This window comes from Medicago sativa, chromosome 6 (genome assembly GCF_051527215.1).
Source record: "Medicago sativa cultivar Bolivia chromosome 6, Bolivia_mono, whole genome shotgun sequence".
Taxonomy (NCBI): Eukaryota; Viridiplantae; Streptophyta; class Magnoliopsida; order Fabales; family Fabaceae; genus Medicago; species Medicago sativa.
The window spans coordinates 34,898,948-34,912,297 of record NC_140754.1 but is presented as its reverse complement, the minus strand read 5'-3'; the positions used below and the strand labels follow the sequence as shown (position 1 = coordinate 34,912,297).

General features: G+C 34.8%; 1 long non-coding RNA gene and 1 other non-coding gene across 2 annotated transcripts; both read right to left on the bottom strand.

The window, feature by feature from the left end:
• Positions 1–546: 546 nt before the first annotated feature.
• Positions 547–654, bottom strand: LOC146914762 (small nucleolar RNA R71). Its single transcript, XR_015017125.1, has one exon. It is a non-coding gene; the product is annotated as a small nucleolar RNA R71 (small nucleolar RNA).
• A 9,390-nt stretch (positions 655–10,044) lies between these two features.
• LOC146914761 (uncharacterized) lies at positions 10,045–10,869 on the bottom strand. The gene is made up of 2 exons (XR_015013162.1): positions 10,613–10,869; positions 10,045–10,561 (listed from the first exon to the last, which is right to left on the bottom strand). It is a non-coding gene; the product is annotated as an uncharacterized LOC146914761 (long non-coding RNA).
• Positions 10,870–13,350: the final 2,481 nt, after the last annotated feature.

Genomic DNA, 13,350 nt, shown 5'->3' with positions numbered 1-13,350 from the left:
TCTATATTTCCTTCTAAAAAAAAAAAAAAAAATCTTTATTTGATTCTATTTTATTTTATTTACTTAATATAAAAAAAAAAAAAAATCTTTCTCTTTATTTTATTTTATTTTATATAAAAAAATAAAAAAAAATCTTTTTCTATTTCTTCTTTTGCCTTTAACTTCTTGGGAAGATAATAACGATATGGCTAAGGAATGCACTCTCATAGAGTATGCAATCCCATCTTCAAATGAGTCATACGATGCTATTATGTACCCAACGGTTGATGACAATTTTGAAATAGAACCTGAACTTATTGAGTTAGTTCAGCAAAATCAATTTTTCGGATCAACCACTGAGGATCCGAATTTTCATATTTCAATTTTTTTAAGACTCAGTGGAACCGTGAATGCAAACCAAGAGGTCGTAAGGCTGCACTACTTTCCTTTTTCCTTAGGGGGAAGAGCTAGTGCTTGGTTTAATTCATTAAAACTTGGTTCTATCACTTCATGGCAACAAATGAGGCAAACTTTTCTTGCCCAATTCTTTCCTCATTCTAAAATTGTTCACTTAAGAAAACAAATCATACAATTCACTCAAAAAGATGGAGAATCTCTTTACGATGCGTGGGAGCGTTTCAAAGAAATTCTTAGACTTTGTCCCCATCATGGTTTAGAGAATTGGCTTATTATTCACACTTTTTATAATGGCCTTTTGTATCCCACAAAAATTTATGTTGATGCAGCTGCAGGTGGAGCTCTGATGAACAAAACATACACAGAAGCATATGCTTTGATCGAGGACATGGCACAAAACCACTATCAGTGGACCTACGGAAGGGACACCACTAATGTTGCTCCTTCACCCTCTCAGAAAGAGGTAGGTATGTATGAAAATTCTTCCCTTGATCATCTAGCTGCTAAAGTTGACGCACTCACACAAAAATTTGATAAAATAAATACTAGTGCCGTCACACCTCCCCCTGTATCACCTCTTTGTGAAGTTTGTGGTGTATTTGGCCATAGTGGCATTGATTGCCAACTAGGTAGTGTTGTTAGAAGTCCTGAGCAAGTAAACTATGCTCAATATAATCAAGGGTTTAAAAATAACCAAATTTTTTTTCAAACCCCTCAAAATCTTTTTGGACAAGCAACAACACCACTCAGTTATGCAAACAACCAAATAGTCCGTCAAAAATCCAGCTTGGAACTTTTTTTAGAAAATTTTCTTATAAATCAATCTGAGCAGCTCCAAGAGTTTAAAAACCAAACTGAATTTTTGAAGGACTCTCTTGCCAAACATACATTGAACGTAGACTCCATAGTTACTCACAGTAAGATGATAGAGACTAAGACTTCCCAAGTACCCCAACAGCTGGCTACTCCCTCTCAAACCTCCGAAGTCCTTCTAAGCCAAACCGAAACCAACCCCAAAGACCATATACGTGCTATTATTTTTAGGGATGGTAACCAATTAGAGGACCCCGTTGTGAAAATTAAGAACAATGAACGAGAGATAGGAAGTGATAAGCCTCAAAGTGAGAAAGCTATAGGAGAGAATGACAAGCCATTTGTTTCACCATCTTATGAGCCTAAAATTCCTTTAACACAAGAGTTTGCTAAATCCAAGTTAGATGAGCAGTTTAGAAATTTTATTGAAATACTTCCAAACAAATTGCCACCTAACCTTAAGGATCCAGAGAGATTTTCCATACCTTGTGTCATAGGATATAAAACATTTGAGAAAGCCATGTGTGATTTGGGAGAGCATGTTAGTTTGTTGCCATTATCCCTTTCTGAGAGATTGGGTATAGGATAGATAAACCACCTTCTAACCGTCAAGCTAGTGACTCTAAACAAGCGCTTCGTGGGAGGCAACCCATGATTTTTATTGCTTTTAATTTTGTTTGTTTTATGTTATTTTAATTTATTTTGTAGGTATTTGTCCAAATATGATACAAAAAAGTGAAAGAAAGTTGAAGCCATTGACCTGAAACAAAAAAAAAAAAAAAAAAAAAAATTTTGTGCCTAAGGTCCAGAGGCTAGGCACGGCCCGTGCCTAAGGTGGCACGGCCGTGCCCAAGAAAAAAAAAAAAAAAAAAAAACTTTTTTTTAAAAAAAAAAAAAAAAAAAAAAATTTAAAAAAAAAAAAAAAAAAAAATTATTTTTTTCCCTCATTCAAATTAACCTCTTTCATCCTTTATCCATAACCCTCTAAACCAAATTCATATATCATTAAACCATAACCCAAAAACCAAAACTTTTTCACCAATCTCCATCATTCAACTCTTAAACTTCACTTAAACCACAACTCCATCACTAAACCAACCCTTCCCAACCAAAACCTTGCCTAACCCTAACCTTCACCCAAAATCCACACCAAGTCAAGTTAAGGTCAATGGCATCAATGAAGAAAGGTAAGGAGATTGAAGACTCCGGAAGTGGTGCAAGAAGCAATCAACAACCTGCAATCATAGGATCAAATTCAAGGATCCCGAGCAAAGAAATAGGTATAAATCTCTAATCTCTAGAACTATCTCTACTTGCAGGTACCTTGATGTTAATGCTATGGATAGACTAGGAATATAGGATAATGTGATTAGGCTGTTGAATAACACAACCCTATGCTTAGGTACCTTGAAAGGTTTATGGCTTGCACCGTATAGAGTAGGAAAGAGGTAGGGAATGATGAGAGCTGTTTATGTTGTGGGCTATGCTTTATAACCATCATATTAACATTTGCTATTATTTGCTTGATTATCTTGTTTCAATTGTTAAAAAGAAACTGGAAGATAAGAGTGGTATAATGGTAGGTGGAATCATCACTTTTCTTGCTAGGAAGTTTGGGGTGAGTGTGAATCAAGGGATCAAAAGGATAGAGGGAAACTTTTGTCTAGACTTATATACTATCACTACTTTGTCCTTAGAATCCATGAACCTACTCACAATTACCAATATGAATGGAGAATTATTAGAGCTTATTGTTTGATTATTCTACCTAATCCGGACATAACTAATCCAGAGGTGGTGGAAAATTTGCTTTATGTTGGTACTAACCCACAGGTACATAATGATCGTGATGATGATGGTAATGAAGAGGAGGTAGGTGCAAACTTGCACCATGAACAAGAAACCGGTGGAAGCTATAATGATGAACGGCGGGCATGAATGCAAACCAAAGTTCAAAGAATAAGCACCGAGCAACAAAGATAAGGTGTTGAAAGGAACAATGTCCAAAGGAGCAATCGAATAAATGAAGAAAACAATCAAATGCTCCACAACATGATACAACACCTTCTCCTCCATGGTCTACTTTATAAAATTGTGAGCTTTCCTCTTCCTTTACTCTCTCTTCTTCCTCCTCTTCTTCTTCTACTTCTTCTTCTACTTCTTCTTCTACTTCTTCTTCTTCTTCTTCTATTCTTCTTCTTTTCTTTTTCTTTGAATCATTGAGGACAATGCTTCCCCTAAGTGTGGGGGGGGCCTAATAAAGTGTCTAGAGTCGTAGTGTTCCCAAACTCCCTTGAACTTTATTCTTTTGTTTTGTTTTTATAGCAAGAGGCATGACTAGTAGCTTGTTTTTAATATAAATATGGCATGAAAATTTTTGTTTTGTCTCTTCTTTAGGTTGCTTCTTGTACATGAAAGTAGTTTCTTGTGTTTCTTATGTTCTTGCTATACCCATATCTTGTTTTATTGTGAAAATCTCCAATGAGAAAAGCACCCGGTTGCAATCCTTGAGTAAATGTATGAATAGGTATTTTAAGGAACACGTTCTATCTTTAGTGTTAACTTAGACCCTTTAAAGTCTTAAGAGTAAAAGTAGTATAAGTTTGTGTGGGAAAATTAATCAAATTGTTCTTAATTGTTATATTCTTATTAATTTGTTAATGTTAAATGGGGCGGGAGAATGGCACCAACATATGGGGGAAAGGACAATTACATCCTAACTTCCTAATTGTGGTGGTGACTCCTTAATTTGAACTTAAAGTGAAACAAATTCATCAATGCTAGGGGGAAAGGACAATTACATCCAAAAAGACTTCCTACGCGGAGATGAAACAAATAAATAATTTTGCAGCACTGCTTAGGGTGATTTTGAATCTAGGGGGAAAGGACAATTACATCCGAGAAGACTTCCTACGAGGATAGATAGCCCCTAAGCATCTGCAGCCCCTTGTGCTTAATTGTTAAATTAATTCAATCTTAACTTAAATTCCCATCACTCTTATATGAAATGAAGAAAGGACTTTTCTCGGTTACTTTAGCATTAAGGATAGAACCTATTCCTCATAATATCTGTCTTATACAGGAGCAAGAAAAGGGTTGGACTGCACACACACACTCACTTGAGACTTGATGTTGGGTAGAATAGGTTCATGAGAAGTGTTTGAAGTTGTAATTAGTGTACTTGAAGCAAAGCCTTTCTTTTGAGACATTTGTTCTTAATATTGCCATAATCAAATCTTTTGTTGCTGCTATGTCTGTTGCCTTTTGCTTGAGGACAAGCAAAGATTCAAGTGTGGGGGAGTTTGATGAGTCATAGATAGTCTATTTTATTGCTTTATTTAGTTTAGTTTTATTTAAGATTTGATTTGATTTTATTGCATTTTATTTCCTTTTAGAATATTTTACTTTAAATTGTCTTTTATTATATTTTAGGAACGAATATATGGTGGAAGGTGTCTTGGAGCAAAAGAAAGAGGACTGGAGCAAATACAGTACAAGAATACGAAGATACGAGACAAAAATATGTCTCTACCAAGTCAGAAGCTTGGCACGGCCCGTGCCAACATGTGGCACGGCCGTGCCACCCTCCAGGACCACTTTTGCTGCTTTTCTTCAAGCCCAAGTTACTCCGTTGCAGCTTTACTGTTTTGCCCTTATAGTAGCTTAGTTTCTAAGTCAATTGTAAAGCTATAAATAGAGTAGCACTCCATCATAAACATTCATCTTTTGTTCTTGGAATAAAAGTTCACTTTTACTTTAATTGTTATTTTATATTCTTCTTCTTCTCCTCCTTCTCTATGTCTACAATGAACGTTAGTGAGTAGACTATTCTTGTCTAGGGATTGTTAGATAAGTCTAATGACGTAATCCGAATCAATCCAAGCCTTAAACCCTAATTATAAATTATATGTTACCTTAATTTCTTATCTAAATTCACCGTTTTAACATGAATTAATTATTATCAAACTGTGGAAGCGAACGCGGAGGGTTTGATAATGGTTAATTCATCATCACAAATATCAATTCATAAAGCGAACGCGGAGCTTTGATATTCGAACAAGTGAAATTAGACAAGGTTTGCGAAACATGAGAATAGTCTAGCAAACCTTGGGACACATAAAGTTTCGATCTTCAAGGGTCCCAAAGGCAATCACCCATGAGAATAGGTGTGGTTGTTGGAGGGATACACTCACTGACTTCGAGAGAAGCTTTGATATGCTAAAGAGAAACTTGTCCTTAGGAATTAAGAATAACGTAGAATTATAAAGTTTAAGGCTTGATTGTGAAGGATTCGTTGTTATGACGAACCAACGATCCCAAGGCTATTTTTATTTATTGTTATTTACCTTCAGCAAATTAAACCCCCTTTTTATAAACTTTCTTCTCATCTAATCATTTTCTAAAAGTTAATTAAATTCATAACTCCCTAGCGGAACGATACTCTCTTACTACTATTACTTCGATAGACCGTGCACTTGCGGTTTGGCCTATCAATGTGCCAACACATCACAAACAAGATCACACATTCTCTCTCCAGTTAGTTACGATCAAAACACAGAGATTGAAGAACTTCATCGAAGTTCATCAAGAACTTTCCAGAAATCCTCAATCCAGAACCCTAACAAACTCAATCCTCAATCAGAATTCATCATCGAACACACAGAATCAAAAGAAACTTTCAGAAAACCAAAGATCAACACCGTTTCAGTTAGAAAAACTTTTATCAAATTTGGTTTAATTCGTGTTTGTTCTCAGTGATTCCTTACGGAAATCATCATCATCGAACCACATCCTTCATTTTCTTGCAATTCAAGTCGAAGACGATCACAAGAAGCAAGTGTGAGAAGAGAAGAAGAAGAATCAAAGCAAATTTTGAACCGGTGAAGAAGGAGAAGAGAATTTCACCGATTTATTTTCGGTTCAACGCTTACCAGAAGGATCAAAAGCTTTCTCAAGGATCTTTCGTTCGAATCTCCAACTTAAAAGCCAGGTAAACACACGAACTTTTCTCGTTTTTGTTCCAAATCATCATCGAAAGTTCGTAGTCAAAAATAAACGGTGAAACAGAGTAGATCAACAAGTTTTACAACCTGTTCTTTCGAAAAAGTCTAGAAAAGATTGAAAAGTTCAAAGTCGAAACCCTAAAATGTAGATCTAGGATGATTCACCGTTTATTTCGTAAAATCAAGTTCATATTCGTAACCAGCACAAAAAATAGAACAAGTTAGGGTTTAGATCTAAACAGATCGGAGGAGTTTGAGTGTCGCCGGAATCTGGAATTCACGGCGGTGACAATGAAGATTCCGATGAATCTTCATCCTCTCCAGCCGTTTCATTCCAGAAACCGGCGGAGGAGGATGAACGGAGAGGAAGAGAGAAGGGGGAGCCTCTCTCTCTAGTTTCAAGTTTAGAGAGAGAAACGAATGGGAGAAATGAACGAACCGGTCCCATTGCCTTTATATAAACGTTGTTGGACCGTTTGGTTCAGTTAAACCACACCGGTTCGTTCATTTCCCACCTGAGCCATGTGTTTCCATCGTTGGATCTAGGGTTTCATCTCCTGGATCAATCTAACGGCCTGTATTGCTTCCTGTATGATCTGGATCCTTTTCTTGGGTTTGGGCCTTAAGCTTCTTTGTTTTCCTGCGTTGTTAGTATTTTTTTTCTATATGCACCTCTGAGCCTTGCTATTTGAACCTCTGTTGTGTCAAAAAATTCTAAATCAATTCCTTTTTTTTTAATGCTGTCTTGATGTCTTTGTTCATTTTTTTTGTGATTCTTACCTGTTGATATTGATTAGAAATATAGCAAGAAATATTGATTGCTTGATTAGTGTAATACTTTTAATCTTGCTAAAATTTGTTAAAGACTTCTATAATGTTGTGAAACAACTTTTGTGATTAATATGGATACTTAAAACTTGTTTCTATAACATTTAGTGTGTTGAAAAGTGAATAAAAAATATGTGAATTTGCTTGTGACTTTGTGGTACCTTTTTGTCTACATTTGTGAAGTTTTTTTTGTATACTTTGGTTCCAATATTTTGCCCCTAGGTGATTAATACTTGATAGACAAAATTTGGGGATATGCTTGTCTTTAGTTTAGGGTATTTAGTGTTGTTTGTGCTGAATGTTGTGTGCTTGCTTGTTTCACAAGTCATGTAAATTTTGCTTGTGAAAATAATGATGCCAATATGTCTAGATACATCATAATTCTTGACTTGAATGTGCCTTCATAATTCTCACTTTATTGATTACAATAAAGCCTTTGAAACCTTGTCATGATGTGAGGATTATAAGTCACCTACTTGTCTTGATATTATGGTAAATTTTAGGTGATTTTTAGTTACTTTTAGGTTAAAAAGTTCATTAACTTTTGCCAAGGTTGTTAGTATTTCTTTTGCTTATAATTTTCAATTCCTATTATTCCTTATGCCACTAACCATTTCATTTCATGTTCCATTCATCCATAAACATTCCATACTTCATCTCCTCCTTCATCCTATTTCTTGCACTTTAAGTTTTACCAAGACTTAGAATGTAACATTTAGGAATTCTTGTACTTTACTTTCATGCAATTTTAATTCCTTGCAAGACCATAGCATGTATCTAGGGTATGATGTAATAAGGACAATGGACTCTAGTAATGTACACCGACACAAGCACCGACACATGCACACACATCACTTTAGGTATATAGCTAGGATATGCATGTTTAGATGTATGTTTAGGATTGTATGTTTAGACGAATGCTTAGGATTTACACTTAGAAAAATCAATTTTCCAAAAACACTTGATTAACATCACTCAAATAATTTTCCAAAGAAACCTTGGGATCAAAATCCCATTGAATTTTCCCTTTATTTTCTTAAATAAAAACCTTAATGAACTTTAATCATGCTTAGACTTTTTTGCAAAATAACTAATCAAACCTCACTTTTTCTTAAAGTCTCATGCCTTTAAGGCCTCTCAATCTCCATTCTTCAAATTTCAATTTTCAAACTTAAAATCAATCAACAAAAACAAAAAATATTTTTTGGAAGAGAACTACGGTGGATTTGATCCCTTAAACGGGTACGTAGGCAAGGAACAAAATTCCTTCAATTCAAATAAAATAAAAATTCAAACACATTCTTCTCCCTCCAATTATTCACTTAGTAAACTCTTAGGTGTAAATATCATTTTTTAAATAGCATTTAAAAATAAAGCGCGCGCGTAGAAATCAAAGACGGTTCCTATAGGTTACTATAGTCGTTATGGGTGCCTAACACCTTCCCGTAGCGAAAACAACTCCCGGACCTCGATTCTCAAGGGTTTTGCTTATTTTTTCCCTTCCCAAGAAAAAATGAGATATCACCGGTTAAAAGGTTCAAACGTAATCAATGTTTGACACCCGAAAACCAAGATAAAACAAACCATACATCAGTTCTTAAGCAACTTGAAGTTGTTCGGTTATAAATGAACCTGAGGAAAGAAACTGTAGTATCCAAACTTGCGTTTAGATACTAAGTTGTTCAGTTATAAACCTCAAATAACAACTATTGTTTAGACCTAAGTTAAAGCATCATAAACCGTATTTGTCATTAGAAATCTGAGAATGGTGTTAGAAAGTATATAAAAAACCAAAAACCACAATAAAAAGCTATATGTTTGAAGAAAACATGAACCTTTATACAATGAAAAAAAGAATGGTATGAAGATTCAAACCCAAAGGGAATAGTAGATTTGTGAGAAGAGATGTTTACCAGAGAGAGAGGGTTCGAATGAGAGTTGTTTGGAGAGTACAAAGTTTGGTAGTAATAAACCAAGAGAATAGAATAGAGGGGGATAATAGTGTAAGTTGATTGATAGGTAGCTGTCAAATTGAAATTTGAACCAAAATTGTACTTTGCAATTTCCCACCAAGTTATACACCAGTTTAGTTTAGTTGCATATACATCTTATAGTTAGATACATGTTATTAAAAAGGGAACCAACATAGTTGTTTTAGTTACATGACATCATCTCCTTCAAATGAGGTCACTCAGTTACAAATGATAATATTTAGACTACAAATACCCTTAATGTGGGACGTGTCATTGAAACAGCTTAGGGCATAAATTTATTTTCCACAACATGTTTCTTTCTTATATTAAAGGAGATGTTATTGTTTGTACACGCACAAATTGAGGTGATGTTTTTTTTTTTTTTTGTAACTAAAGACTTTTTCAAAGCCACCCTATGAAATATAATATCTTTGCTAAACCAAGTTTGAGATTTAATGCATATCCTTTTCTTTTGGTGACAAACCAAAATATAAATCGATTTAGACTTTCATAATTGTTTTGAAATTGTTTATCTTCAATGGAGTTAGGTAGATGAATTTGAAATGTTTCTTTTAGGTTTGAAATCGCGTTGGAGCTGCTTCTGGAATTAACAACATTTTATGTTGGGGGTAGGGTACAAATAATCAAGAGACGAAATTCAAATTCAAAATAAGTTCTCAAAAAGAAATAAATGAAGGAAAAAGACCCAAAAGAAATACAAAAATAGGTTCTTTCATAAAAAAAAAATCTTTTGCCTGACGTTTTTCTTTGGCATTCTTAAGCCTTCAAATGGTTAGGAGTCGCCTAAGACATTAGGGAATATAATCTCTAAAGAGAGTTAGTGACCAACACAATGACCTAGCTATTTTGTTCAAAGTTATTGAAAGCAAGTAATCGGTAGCACTGGATTGACCTAGTTGCTTTCTCACTCTCTCAAGGAATTAAAAGCAATCAATTTGCCACATGCGAAAACCCCCTAATTGTTATTATTAACCTAATCATTATCACAGTAGTTATGTTGAAACTAAACAATCCCAGCGAAGACGAACTCTTCTATATAAATGTTACTACTTAACGACAATATAATACACTTACTAGTCTTTGTGTTCATCGATAAGCTTCTTCTTTTTTTGTCAAGTAGCCAAGTGGCTAAATTCACCTTTTACAAAGTAAATAAGTGGGGTGTCCGGGGTTCAAACCCCGACCCCTGCATATCATAATGCATGTCCCTGCCAACTGAGCTATGTTCACTGGGACTGTTCATCGATAAGCTTCTATTGTCTTCTAAGTGCATACGACTTTACCTTATTGAATTTATCACCACCTTCATAGCATTGAACAAGCAAATCACAAGCTTATTTCACGCTTGTAGCATGAAAGATCTTGTTGAAATTCCCCACATCAACACCTTGAAAAATGAAGGTAGAAATTGTGATCTTTCTTCTTCGTATTTTTATGAGTTGTTATTTGACCTTCAGTGAAGTTTGCAGGGAGCTCATGAACTCCATTTTTCACCACCTCAAGAACACCTTGAAACCCGAACAGCACCTCCATCGAGACTTTCACCACCTCAAGAACACCTTGAAACCCGAACAGCACCTCCATCGAGACTTGTCATCTTTGCATATTGTTTTTATCAAGAACTTAGAGAGTGCCTAAAAACCCATTTCCACCATCCATCGTTCTTGGTTAATAATGGATTAAACCCTTGAAACTGTTCTTTAACACCTTTGAACCTAAAGACCCATGATACCAAGTTGTTGGAGCAACAATGGTGACTTGTTCTTTAACAAAAGATGAAGTGGTGAATTTGAGAGAAGAGAGTTGGTAAAAAATTATTTAAGTAATGACTGATTAGTACATCAATGTTAACAAGTCTATTTATATCTAACACACCTATAATTGGGTGACTTAATTCATAAGAAACTAACTAATAAATCTAGTTATTTTCATAACTATCTTCTAACTATAAATAATCAATTTGTTTGAATTACTTCATAATAAAATATTCATATAAAATTGATAAAATACATCAATCGAGAACAAATTAAAAATTGCTAAAATAATAAAAAATAAAAAATAAATTTGTAAACAAATTCATAACCTTCAGATTAATAACATACAATGACAAAATGTCTAAATGTGACATAGTTTACAAATAGAGAAATGATATATGAACATCTATTTGGTGACAACTATTGTGACAACTTTCTCTCTCATGCTCACATTATTTTTTACTTTATCTCTCTCTATTGCTATGATTTCCGTGTCAATACTACTTTTTCTTTGTAAATTATGGTTGTCAAATAGGTTGTCACCAAATTGGTTGTTCAAATAACACTCCTCTTACAAATATGATGAAATTAAAGTGTATATAATGCTCATGTCTTTAGCCTACAAACATATGAATTTGAACCGAACAAACACCGTCAGAAGATGGAAAATCAATATAATGTTGCATCAAGACGACGAACAAAGCGAGGTAACGTTCTAAAATGACAAAAACACGAAAGAAAAACCAAATCACTACTAAAAAAACAAAAATTAGTGAGGGAAATTTAGTGAGGGAAAACATGAAATCCCTCTCAAATTCCGTCACTAAATTTTGCGACCAAGAAATTTATGAGGGATTTTATTTTTTCCGTCACTAATTTCCCTCTCTAATTTTGATTTTTCTAGTAGTGAATATGTGAAAATATATGAAGCACATACACCTCTTAGATTAGACGTGTTCTTGTGTCGTACATGTTTCATGTCTGATACGACACGACACCAAAACATATAATTATACTTTCAAATTACTAACCGTGTCGGCTTATCGGTGTCCATATATTTTTCCGGTGGTGTCCGTGTTCTTGTTCGTGGTTCATAGGTGAAAATCAATTATTTAAATAAAAATAAAAGGAAAAAACAATTTAGATTCGTTGGTTGTAGACTAATATTTGAATGAATGTTATAATGATAGTATAAGATGTCTGCATTTCAAATTACGTGTTTCAATTGGAAAGAAACATGTTATAGTAGTTGAAAGAAAAGTCATGACAAAGTATTGTTGAATTGTTTAAAGAAAAGTGACAAATACTACAAACAAAAAAGGAAACATGTTATAGTAGTTGAAAGAAAAGTCATGACAAAGTATTGTTGAATTGTTTAAAGAAAAGTAACAAATACTACAAACAAATTAAAGAGTGGTGATACACATACAACCTTATGTGGCATACACCTTTCAACCTCCACACAGAATATTGACATGTGTCCACTTGGTCCCACACACAAAAAACTCAGCCCAACTCATTTGTCTCTCCACTCTTTCTCTTCTGTCTCTTTCTTTCACCATCTCTTCTCCCTCTTCTTTCACCACCGTCGGCCACCCTTTGCCACCTCCACACACAGATCTAAGAGAGATGCAAGAGATGGTTTGACAACAATATGTTTGATGGGTTTAAAAAAAAATCTGTGAAATTTACTCCTCTCTGCAAAGAACGAATCAGATCAAACATATTCCTCTTCTTTTTCTTTTTTATTTTGTCATTTATTTATTATAAAAAGAAATTGTTGTTGAGAGTGGCGCTGACGGTGGTGGCGACGTGAAGTCGCCGGAATGATGGTGGTTGTTGCGTTGCAGAGGGTGGTGTGTGTGGTGGAGAGAGAGATCTGTGTTTGTGTTTAGAGATAGAAGGGAGAAGAGAGAGAGAGAGAGAGAGAGAGAGAGAGAGAGAGAGAGAGGGAGAGGGAGAGTCAAAAGCAAAAGATGGAAGCAAGCAAGGAGAGGGGCGGCGGCGTCGACAAGGCAAGAGGGTGGCGGTGGCAAGAGGGGGTTGGAGGAGGAAGAAGGTTCAGAGAAAATGAGAAGAGATAGTTGGAGGGTGAATTCAGAAAAAATGGATATGGAAATTCCAATTTTACCCCTGAGAAATATAAACTAGCCAAATATATGGTTTGTATGACCACATTTTTACAAATACGTGACCGCTATTTTTTCATAAATTAGAACTTGTTCGTCTTTAGCGTGATAAACTCGCCGATTGTAAATCAGATTATTTATGGTTGGAAATGCTTTTAGTACGGTGATCAAATGAGATCATGCGTTCGATTCGCCTAAAACGATATTATTTACGTCTGGGAAAGAAAAACTAGCCAAATATATGGTCTGTATGACCACATTTTTACAAATACGTGACCACTATTTTTTCATAAATTAGAACTTGTCCGTCCTTAGACGTGACAAACTCGCCGATTGTAAAACAAGTTATTTATGGTTGGAAATGCTTTTAGTGCAGTGATCAAATGAGATTATGCGTTCGATTCGCCTAAAACGAAATTATTTACATCTGAGA